This window comes from Galeopterus variegatus, unplaced genomic scaffold (assembly GCF_000696425.1).
Source record: "Galeopterus variegatus unplaced genomic scaffold, G_variegatus-3.0.2 Scaffold3971, whole genome shotgun sequence".
Lineage (NCBI taxonomy): Eukaryota > Metazoa > Chordata > Mammalia > Dermoptera > Cynocephalidae > Galeopterus > Galeopterus variegatus.
Window position 1 is genome coordinate 1 of NW_007730082.1, and position 11,629 is coordinate 11,629.

Genomic DNA, 11,629 nt, shown 5'->3' on the forward strand with positions numbered 1-11,629 from the left:
TTCCGTGTGACAAAAGCAGTCTCAGTTTGCTGACATGCGCGGGGTCGTTCAGAAGCTGGTGGGGGTGGCCTGGGTTTCCCACTACTCGGCTCTCTTCCTGGTGTTGCCTACTATCCACCTGGTGCAACGAAGTTACTTTTTTAAGTGCAATTTCTTATCACTTAAACTGACAACATCAAACACCCTTTGATGGTATGATAAGCCTGGGGACTAGAGGTGTTACAGAATTTATTTTGAGTTGGACAGTTATGACCAATAATAAAGGAGAGAGCCCCAGGGTTCCCTCTCTGCTTCCTGTTGCCTCAGTGTAGAGAATTCCAGGGAACCAGANCTTCATTCTTAATAGGTTTTCAGTCCTTAATAATTCCGACTTTTGGGGGTTGCTGTTAGTCCCCTCTTTCATACTGACCTTTCCTATTGAACATGCAAGTACTAAGAAGTACCCCAGTGAATCCCTAATTCTGGACACAGTCTTCTCTGTCTCCATTGAGTAAAACTACATCCAATTCAATGGAACTATTGTTGTGTCTCCCAATTAAAGCATTTGCTCTTGGGAATTAAGACTTTTAGACCAGAGAAGCCAAGATTACAGAGGTAAGAAGCCAAACTCTTGCAGGTGGGTTATTAATTGTGATGAGAAGGCCCTCTCACATCCAACCCTTGGTTCCCAACCTGTGCACTCTTGCCATGAGAGAAACTGAAACATATATTAATCGTTGGTTCAAACCATATCCTATAAGACAATACTCCAACTTGGTAAGGTGTTGTCTGCAGCTGGTACAATAACTGGGTCTTCAGTGAACGATTCCACCCTACAGGCCAGCTGCTCCTGGATGGCAGGACACATAATAAGACCAGTTGAATCCCTTGCTGTACTTATTTATGGCAAAATGAGTTCTTTGGTTGGAAATAATGTCATATGGGATATCCTGATGGTGAATAGGAATGTCATAAGTCAATGGGTAGTGGTGCTAGCTGAAACAAGGTGAACAGAAAAAAATCCATATTAAGAAAAAAATCCAATGAGAACAAATCACTGCCCACTTAATGATGGAAAGGCATCAACAAAATTGACCTACCACCAGATGACTGGCTAGTCCCCCAAAAGAATGATACCATATGAGGGACTCAGCATTGGCCTTTGATTTTGGCATATTGCACACTCAACAATAGCAATATCCAGATCAATCTTGGTATGGGAAAGTCCCAATAGTGGTGCTAGCTGAAACAAGGTGAACAGAAAAAAATCCATATTAAGAAAAAAATCCAATGAGAACAAATCACTGCCCACTTAATGATGGAAGGGCATCAACAAAATTGACCTACCACCAGATGACTGGCTAGTCCCCCAAAAGAATGATACCATATGAGGGACTCAGCATTGGCCTTTGATGTTGGCATATTGCACACTCAACAATAGCAATATCCAGATCAATCTTGGTATGGGAAAGTCCCAGGCATGGCCTACACTTCTGATATCATGGCCATTACTATGTTCTATAGTTTAAATGTTTGTCACCCCCAAAACTTATGTTGAGATTTAATTGCCATTGTAACAGTATTAAGAGGTGGGACCTTTAAGAGGTGATTAGACCATGAGGGCTCCACCCTAACAGGTGAGATTGATGCCATTATAAAAGGACATCTCCTGTTGTCTTCTCCTTGCCCTTCCACCTTCCTCCATGTGATCATGCAGCAAGAAGATCCTCACAAGATGCTGGCCCCTTGATCTTAGACTTCCCAGCTTCCAAAACTGTGAGCCAATAAATTTCTGATCATTATAAATTTCCCAGTGTGGTATTCTGTTATAGTAGCACAAACAGACTAAGACAGCCACTTTATACATGAACCCATTAAGTAAGCAACAGGGTGGCTGAAAAAGGAAACTGAGTCATATCCACAGGATGGTTATTTTGTCTGCCTGACTATTGTGAGTCTCCACTGAGTGTATGACTTCAGGTGCATATTTGCATTGGACAAAAATACCTCTATACTCTTCCTATTTTAGGTCAGGTTTCCCAGAAGTAGAGCCTGAGACAGAGGTTTGGATACATGTGATTTATTTTTAAAGCACTCTCTGGAAAAACTGTCAAGGAAGTGAGAGAAGCAGGGTAAAGAAGGGAAAGAAACTATACAAGAATGTGGTTTCAGGTGATGTCTAGCTTTATCCTGATCCCACAGGGATTTCTGAAGTGTAAATCATACCACAGAATCTGTCCTACCTTGAGGCAAGGGAGAGGGCTTTTGTACCCCCATTACAGACAGTCATTGGCCATGGGCTGCCAGGGTGGGGAAGGCAGCATTATTCCCAGGTACCTGTGATAGCTTCAATCATTCAGTAGTAATCCCCCAGAGAAAGTTGCAAGTATGAGGCATTGCCTCAAGCACCCCCACAGCTCAAGGATATGCACACAAACTGAAGCATTAAAAGGGATCCCATTTGTGGTGGTTTTTATTTTTGTGTGTAGATCCAGATTTCCATCTGGTGTCATTTTCCTTCTGCCTAAAGGACATCCTTTAATATTTCTTGTTGTGTGTCATGTAGTGGTGATGAATTCTTTCAGCTTTTATTAAGTCTGAAACATCTTTATTTTGCTTTCATTTTTTGAAAGATTTTTGAATGGGGTATAGAATTCTAAGTTGACAGTATTTTTCTTCTAGTACTTTAAAGATGTTGCTCCACTAATGCAATGGACTAAATGTTTGTATACTCCCAAAATTGACATGTTAAAATCCTAACACCCAATGTAAGGGTATTAGAAGGTGGGGCTGTGGGGATGTAATTAGATCATGTAGGTGGAGCCCTCATGAATGGGAGTAGTGCCCTTAAAAAAAGACACACTTTTTCTCTCTCTGCTCTCTACCATGTGAGGATACAATGAGAAGATGGCCATGTGCAAACCAGAAAGCAGGTCTTCATCAGACGCTGGATCTGCCTGCACCTTAGTCTTGGACTTACCAATCTCCAGAGCTCAGAAAACCAAATGTTTGTTGTTTTAGCCACCCAGTCCATGGTAATTTGTTATAGCAGACCAAGCTGATTAAGACAACTACCTGCTTACTTGCATTACTTCAAACAAGAAATCTGAAGTTATCTTGTCCTTGTTTCTCTGCATATAGGATACCTTTTATCTCTGGCTGCTTTTAAGAATTTCTCTTTATCACTGGTTTTAAGCAGTTATGATGCGCCTTTGTATTGTTTTCTTCATGTTTCTTGTGCTTGAGTATTCGTGGATATTTGTGGAGGTTCTTGGATCTATAAATTAATAGTTTTCATCAAATTTAGGAAATTTTCAGCCATTAATTCTTTAAATATTTTTTTCTGTCCTTCCCTCTCTTTCCTCTCCTTTGAGAACTCCAACTATACTGTTTGAAGTTGTCCTATAGTTCACTCATATTGTATTTTTCATCTCTGAAAGTTCTATTTTAGTCTTTATATCTATCTATCTATATCTTCCATACCTGTACTTAACTTTTTGAATATATGTAAACAATTACAGTAACCATTTTAATGTCCCTGCCTACTAATTCAATAGTGCTAGTTCTGGGTAGTTTTAATTGAATAACTTATTTTCTTATTATTGGTCATATTTTCCTACTTTTTTGCATGTCTGGCAATTTTTTATTAGATGGCAGACATTGTGAAACTTACTTTGTTAGGTGTGGATATTTTTGTATTCCTATATTTTTGAGCTTTGTTCTGTAACACCACTAAGTTACTTGGAAAGAGTTTGTTCTTTTGAGTCTTGCTTTTAAGATTTCTTAGGTGAAACTTCAACAGTGTTCATTCTGGAGCTAATTATTTCCCATTACTAAAGCAAAACTCTTCTGCATACTTTACACAGTGTCCTGTGAATCTCAAGGTTTCTCTGTCTGGCTGGTGAGAAGAGGCACTATTCCTGGCCCTGTGTGAGCCCTGGGCACTGTTACTTCTAATTGTTTTGGATACTTTTTTCCCTGACCTCAGGTTTCTTCCTCACATACATGAGCTGATAAGTACTCTGCCAAATTCCACAGATATCTAGGTTTCTCTGTCTGCAGGATAGTCTTTCCTGAGATCTACAGCTGTTTTACTCTCCTTCAGACGCTCAGCTCCTTTTCCTTAACTCAGAGAGTCTCCTGGGCTCTGCCTGGTTACCCTTTCTGTACCAAGGCCTGGACACCCTTTCAAGGTAGGCTCACTTCTTTTATTTCCTGCTAGGAAACACTGTCTTTTGTTGCTTGATGATGAGTGTCTTGAAAACCATTGTTTCATATGTTTTCTCTGTTTTTTGGTTGTTTCAGGCAGATGAGTCTAGTTTCTGTTATTTTGTTTTGGCCAAAAATGGAAGTTTTCTCTGCTATGATTTTTATAAATTTCTTACTTCCACTTTTCAAGACTGAATATTCCCTTTCATCACGGCTTTAACATACCCATAAATTTTGCTGTATAGTAGTCCAAGACCCACAGTGGATGCCTGAAACTGCAGACAGTACCAACTGCTGTCAGTTAGAACACTTTGCTGTTCATGTCTTCCACCCACAAATTTAATGCCTTTTCCATCTTAAGTAAGCATTTATCATGCACTGTGGTCATAACTTTTGCTGGATGAGGTGTGACAGCAAAACTAGCATAGAATTCTTTTTGCATCTTCATAATTTCACGGATAGAAGATTCGTTCTTACTGTAGAGCTTAGGAATTTCAGCATACAATTTTTTTCCTTTCCGTATTAATTGGAGAACTTTCATATTTTCACTAAAAGAAGCACTTCATGGCTTCTCTTTGGCATATCCAAATTGCCAGCATCATTACTCTTGTACTTTGGGGCCATTATTAAAAAAAAATAAGGGTTACTTGAACAACTGCGACACTGCTACAGTTGATCTGATAACTGAGATGGCTACTAAGTGACTAACAAGGTGGGGGGATGGGTAGCCCATACAGCATGGATGTGATGGCCAAAGGGATGATTCATGTCCCTGCAGGGATAGAGCTGGATGGCACAGGATGGTGCAAGATTTCATCACGCTACTCAGAATAGTGGATAATTTAAAACTTATGAATTGTTTATTTCTGGAATTTTCCATTTAATATTTTTGGACTGCTGTTGACCACAGAAAACTGAAACCGCAGAAAGCAAAACTGTGACTAAGGGGAGACTGCTGTGTACAGTTTTTCTTATCATTGCTTTCATTGTCTCCTCAGAGAAATTTTCTAAATTCCCAAATGGTTGGGATATTTATTGTTGGCTTATTTACACCATTGTTGTTATTAACTTCTAGTTTCCTGGCATTATGATTAAAGGCTGTGGGGAAGCACACCCAACAGTAGTTAACAGTTTGAATGCTTGAGTCAGAAGACTGGAATTTAAATCTCCTCTCTTTTTCTGGCTATATGACCTTGGGCAGAATATTTAACCTAAGGCTCAATTGTTTTATTAGTAACATTGAGATAATAATAATAATACCTATCTCAGATGTTTGCCCTTTTAGAGTTAAATGAAGATAATGTATGTAAAGCCTTTAGCACATAGTAAGCATTCAACAAGTCTCAGTTATAATTTCTTTTTTTTTTTTTTCCTTTTTTTTTGTCTTTTTCCGTGTCCAGCAATGGGATCGCAACCCACGGTGTTGCTCCCGCGCCTCGCTCAGCCAGTGAGCGGGAACTGGTCTGTATGTGGGATCCGAACCCTCGGCGGGAGCGCCACCGCACTTCCCAAGTGGCACACTATAGCAGTGCTCCACCAGGCCGGCCCCCTCAGTTATAATTTCTATGTAGGGGAATTTATGGGTTTCTTTGTGGTCGACTTTTGATGTTCAGTTGCACTTGAAAGAATAAAAAAGAATATTCCCAGTAGGTGTGAAGTATAGTGTTGCAACAGATGTTATTGATTCCCAACTCTGTGTACCTTGTCCCTTCCGAGTTTCCCCGCAGCTGCAGTGGACAATGTGCTGACAGTGTGTTGGAAATAAATTAAAATGTAGGGGGGACATAGAATATAAGTAGTAGAATTGTAGGAAAATATAACCTTAATGTACACAGTCTTGTAACAATGCATAATAAGCAAAGCAGTTTTTTTAGGGGCCAGAACAAGGGTCAGGCCCAAGCACACTAAACAATGCATAAGCAATGCAGCTTATCAGGGGCCGTGACAAAGGCCAGGCCCAAGTGCACTAAACATTAATAGCCCCCCCACCGGTTCCAGGAAATAGCTGGTTCAAAGCAAGGCCCCGGGGAAGTTAAACAATTGAGAAATGCGCTAAAGGGGTGCCAGCCTGCTAAAACCCACCTGTAAACCCAAAAGGCGCCAGCTGAAGCCCATCTGTAAATCTAAAAGCGCCACAGATAACCAACAGTTGATCCTATCACAATATCCGTTCAAAAAACTGTATAAAAGCTGCTTGCATTGTGAATTCGGGGCCGCTCCTGTCCTGAAAACGGGGCGACCTCCAGCATGCCGGAAATAAAACCTCTTGCTTTGAAAAGTTATGTAGGTTATATTTTTTAGTTGATATCTATATACTGTCATCATTTTTATACTTGCAAAGGATGTAATTTAGAGTTTATTTAAAATATGAACATTTTATAATGAAGCTGTTAAATAACTTATTCAAGGGTATTCAATGCAATCTAAATACCTTCCATTTGCAAATCACCAGTCACCTAAAAAAACTTGAAAGAGTTCTTATTGAACAAATGTTATGCTTTCTCTTTCTCTTTGAACTCATGTTTTCATTTTACTTCTCCCACAGAATTCTGTTTAAAAGATAATATGATTTTATGCTGGAAAGTCTTTAATTGCTTACCTGACCCTACTCCTTTGTACAAAAATATGTAGATACTAGAAAAATATTATTTTGTTAAATTTCCTCTTATCATAAGCCTCTAAGGGTTTAAAATTTTATTCTTTTTTTTTTTTTCTTTTTGTTTTTTTCCATGTCCAGCAATGGATCGCAACCCTCACTGTCGCCCCCATACCGGACTAGGACCGGCAACGGGATCACAATCCTCGGTGTTGCTCCCGTGCCTCGCTCAGCCTTTTTGTTTTTTTCCATGCCCAGCAATGGATCGCAACCCTCACTGTCGCCCCCGTACCGGACTAGGACCGGCAACGGGATCACAATCCTCGGTGTTGCTCCCGTGCCTCGCTCAGCCAGTGAGCGGGAACCGGTCCGTATGTGGGATCCGAACCCTCGGGCGGGAGCGCCGCCACTCTTCCCAAGCGGCGCACTATAGCAGTGCGCCACCGGTCCGGCCCTAAAATTTTATTCTGAATTGACTCCACCCTTCCATGTGGTCCTCTTGAATGGAACTTAATATAGTTCCAGCCTGGATCTTTCTCTCATGTGCCCCATGTCTATTTGGTCTACAGTAAAGCCTCATCAAATCCTCACTCAAGACAACTGTGGGGGTACAGTCTGTTCCTAGCACTGTCATGGGTCCACCACCAAAGCAATTTAGGTGGTCCATTTCTTGCCCTGTAGACTTGGGAGGGTTACATTCCAGTCTGCCCAACTTGTCACTTACCAAGCTTTCAGGATGGTCTCATTGAAGATCCACCTCATTCTGCTTGGGATCAGAGAACACATCCTCTTTGGGGATAAAGGATGCACTTCACAACACAGATTTTTTTCCAAAGAAATCTTTTCATTTCTCTTCCTATTCACTGACACTGTTAATATGGTTGAACCTGCTAGACGATCTGAAACCAGTTCTCGGGAATGTTTCTTTCGTTAATCTGTACATGGGATCCACCTGTCTTACATTTATTTGGGATGGCATATTAATCATATTTCCACCTCAGGTCAAACTGAGACAGAAAACACTCCATTCCATACCATTCCTTTAACTGCCTGTGTATGGCAATATTAATAACTGTCCGGATGCATCTTTATGGATGCATAAATAACTCATTGAATCTGTCCTAGTCATTTGCTTCAATAAGGTTTCAATAAATGTCCTTTTACCTGTGTTTTTAAGTTAACTGCAAGTACACTTGTAGGATGAATTTCTAGAAAAGGAACTGTTAAGTCACTCTCAAAAAAGATTATAGGGATTTACTGTCCCACTCAGAGTGTATAAAATGACAGTTTTTCCATATTCTCTGAACACAGTACCTTATTAAACTTTTGGATCTTTTCCAATCTGATAGGTAAAAAATGGCATCTCATTTAAATATGTATTTTCTTCATTATGAATGAGACTAAGCATATTTTCATACAACTTAAGCCATTTATTTTCTTTTCCTGTGAGGTGCCTATTCATGTCTTTTCCCGTTTTTAAAATTTTGTTTTTGGTATTTTTCATGTTAACTTGTAAGCACTCTTTGTATTATTAAGGAAATTGGCTCTCTGTCATGTGTGTTGCAAACCTATTTTCCCATAGTGGGCAGGGGCAACCATGAGGAAGTGGTTCGAGGTAAGCGTAGTACAACTCGACGGGTTCAAAATGTAGCTGCGTTGGAACTGCATCTCTCACATTGCCTCCTGGCTTCCAGATGTGAGTGAGTTGTTACCTTCTCATTCATAGCAGCTCAGCAATGAAGATCTACTTGAAGTGCAAGAAAAAGGGTTCATTGGACAGTCACCATGGAAACTGCCCCTCCCACAGCATTTATCATTCAAAGGCCTCTGCAGGCATTCATGTACAACAAATTAGCAAAGCAAGATTTCCAAGCTCACAACTCTAATTTTGAATGCAGTTTGAAAGTGGTTAGAGGCACAAAGAATGCCTGTGGTTTCTATACGGAGATTACTAGGAAAAGAATTGTCTTCATTTCCAGGTTCTGAGGCAGGATAATTTGTTGAGACATTAGAGTAGTTTGGTTTTGCTGTAATTTTTCTTCCTTCCTTACCTTCCACTGACGGTTGCCAGTCCATAGAGTTTGCTGGTCTCAGGAGTGGTTTATATTGCTGGGCATAAAGCAGAAGCTGCTTAAAGATCACCTCTGGTCTTGCCTTCAGCGAAAGCACAAGCTCACTGAAGAGATTAAGCTATGAAATCTGGGCAGGGTAGGGGCATGCTGGGGACAAATCAATTCTCTTCAGAGGCCAGAGGAGTCAGTGAAAGCAGGAGAGGCTCTGCAAGGAGTAAAGATTGTGACCACTGAAAAAAACACTTAGGAGGGTGATAGAACCTGGTCGATGATAACTGGTGCTCTTAGGAAGGCAGGGCCCTAGGAACTGGGATTCCCAGCCATAACAAAAAATCCCAGTCCAACTAGAAGAAAAGACCAGTGGCCTGGCCACTTCCATGGGACCATATTTCTGAGAAAGTGGGCATCTCAGCCCTAAGCACTGTGGCCTGAGAATTGTTGGTGCCTCCCAGTATATGATTCCTGGGATCTATGAGTGATCTTATGGTGGATTAGGGTGGCCAGTAGGTCGTAACAATGATTGAGGTTGAATTTTTCATCATTTTGGCTGGCTGGGAGCTCAAAATTATATTTAACTTTAATAATCTAATATAACACCCAATTTGACACATCAGAGTTTGTGGAGAAAATTTATACCCACCAGACTTTTTTGGACTAGTATATTAGAAAGCCTCAGCCAGTTCAGCTCCTACACAAAAATCCCACCATAAAAAAATGTACATTTGTGACATAGCTTTTATATTGTTTTTATTTTGCAGACTTAGTAAATAACTACCAATGCATAAATTTTGCTTTATTTTCTTTTTGTTTTTTCTTTTTTGGTGGGTTTGCTATTGTAAAGGGATAGCTTTCTCAATTTCTTTTGTGTTGTTGGTGTATAGAAACACTCCTGATTTTTGTATGTTGATTTTGTATCCTGCAACTTTACTGAATTTGTTTCAGTTCTAAGAGTTTTTTGATGGAATTTTTAGGTTTTTCTATATATAAGATCATGTTGTCTGCAAATAGGGACAGTTTGACTTCCTCTTTTCCAATTCGGATGCCTTTTCTTTCTTTCTCTTGCCTAATTGCTCTGGCTAGGAGCTCCAGTACTATGTTGAATAAGAGGGGTGAGAGTGGGCATCCTTGTCTTGTTCCTGTTCTTAGGGGAGAAGCTTTCAACTTTTCCCCATTCAGGATGATGTTAGCTGTGGGTTTGTCAAATGTGGGCTTTATTGTGTTGAAATGCTTTCCTTCTGCACCGAATTTGTTGAAATTTTTATCATAAAGGGAATGCTGAATTTTATCAAATGCTTTTTCTGCATCTATTGAGATGATTACATGGTTTTAGTCCTTCATTTTGTTGATGTGGTATATCATATTCATTGATCTGCGTATGTTGAACTATTTTCTTTTAATTTATTTCCATGATCAATTATGGCATTTTTATGGGAGAAAATAGATGTCCTGAAAAGGCACTTTGATTATGATTTTTTATCAGTGGGAAACAAGTACAGTCGACCTTGGTGCTGTATCTGTGGATTAAACCAAACACAACCAAAAATCTTAAAAAAAAAAAAAATGCATCTGTACTGACCATGTATAGACTTTTACCTTGTCATTATTTCCTAAACAACAGAGTATAAGAACTATTTACACAGCATTTACATTTTATTAGGTATTACAGATAATCTAGAGATGATTTAAAGTATACTGGAGGATGTGCATAGGTTATGTGCAAATACTGTGCCATTTTACATCAGGGACTTGAGCATTCATGGATTTTGGTATCTGCAGGAGGTCCTGGAACTAATCCCCTGGGGACACCAAGGGACAATGGTATTAAGTGTTTTAAGATGTGCCATCACATTAAAGCCAGTGAGTTCCAAAATCAGGAATGGCTTGGATGGTCCTCTACTGCCCTCCAGTGGGAAAACTAGGCAGAGGTCAAAGCCCTTTTGGAATGGAAAATGGACTGGTTTGTTTCTAATATTCACATGTAAAAAATATAGACAGGAAGAGATTTTTTAAAAAGGTATTTTCTTTCCAGTGTGTTCAGAAATAATTGAACTGTTGAACAGTGAGTCATTCAGCACCATGACTTCTTTCCACTTGGAAAGGAAATTTTAAAGACTATTTAAAACTGAGGTCTTTCTGGGAAAACAAAAAATGGCACACAACTTTTGACAAAAAACATCTTAAGCTTTCTGAATCTCTATATTTACTTCTACAATCTTGCTTTTACTTCTGCCTAATTATTTAATTATTATCTTGTAGTCTATTATGTATCATTACATCTTTACTTCTTAGCAGAAGATAATTAAAGAGTTAAAAGGAAAAAAAAAGTTATAAGGAAATTATGTAGCTTCTCAATTTCTCCATGAATTTGATTGATATTCATTATAGGCTTGCATTAAAAAGTTTATTTAGCACTTCTGAATTACCTGAATGAGTCTTAATATGCTCTTCTTTTTAAAATCCATCTTTAAAATATCCAAATTGATATATTAATCACTAGCAGACAGAGGTAGTTGCAAACCAAGGCTCTATGTAATTTTGTTTTTAAACAAATTGTCAAAATATATGAATTCTCCTTCAACAAACAAAAACACGAAAACATTCACATCTCCTGTCTGGTGAACCAGATGGCAAGCCTGTGTTATGGTACAAAGACATATCTGGATACCTTCACTTTGTTCAGCAAGTGGATTGAACATGGAGCCAGAAACATGCACTTAAGCACCTTATCATTTCACAAGACTTTTTCCAGGCTGTGAGAGTAAGAGAGGAGGCA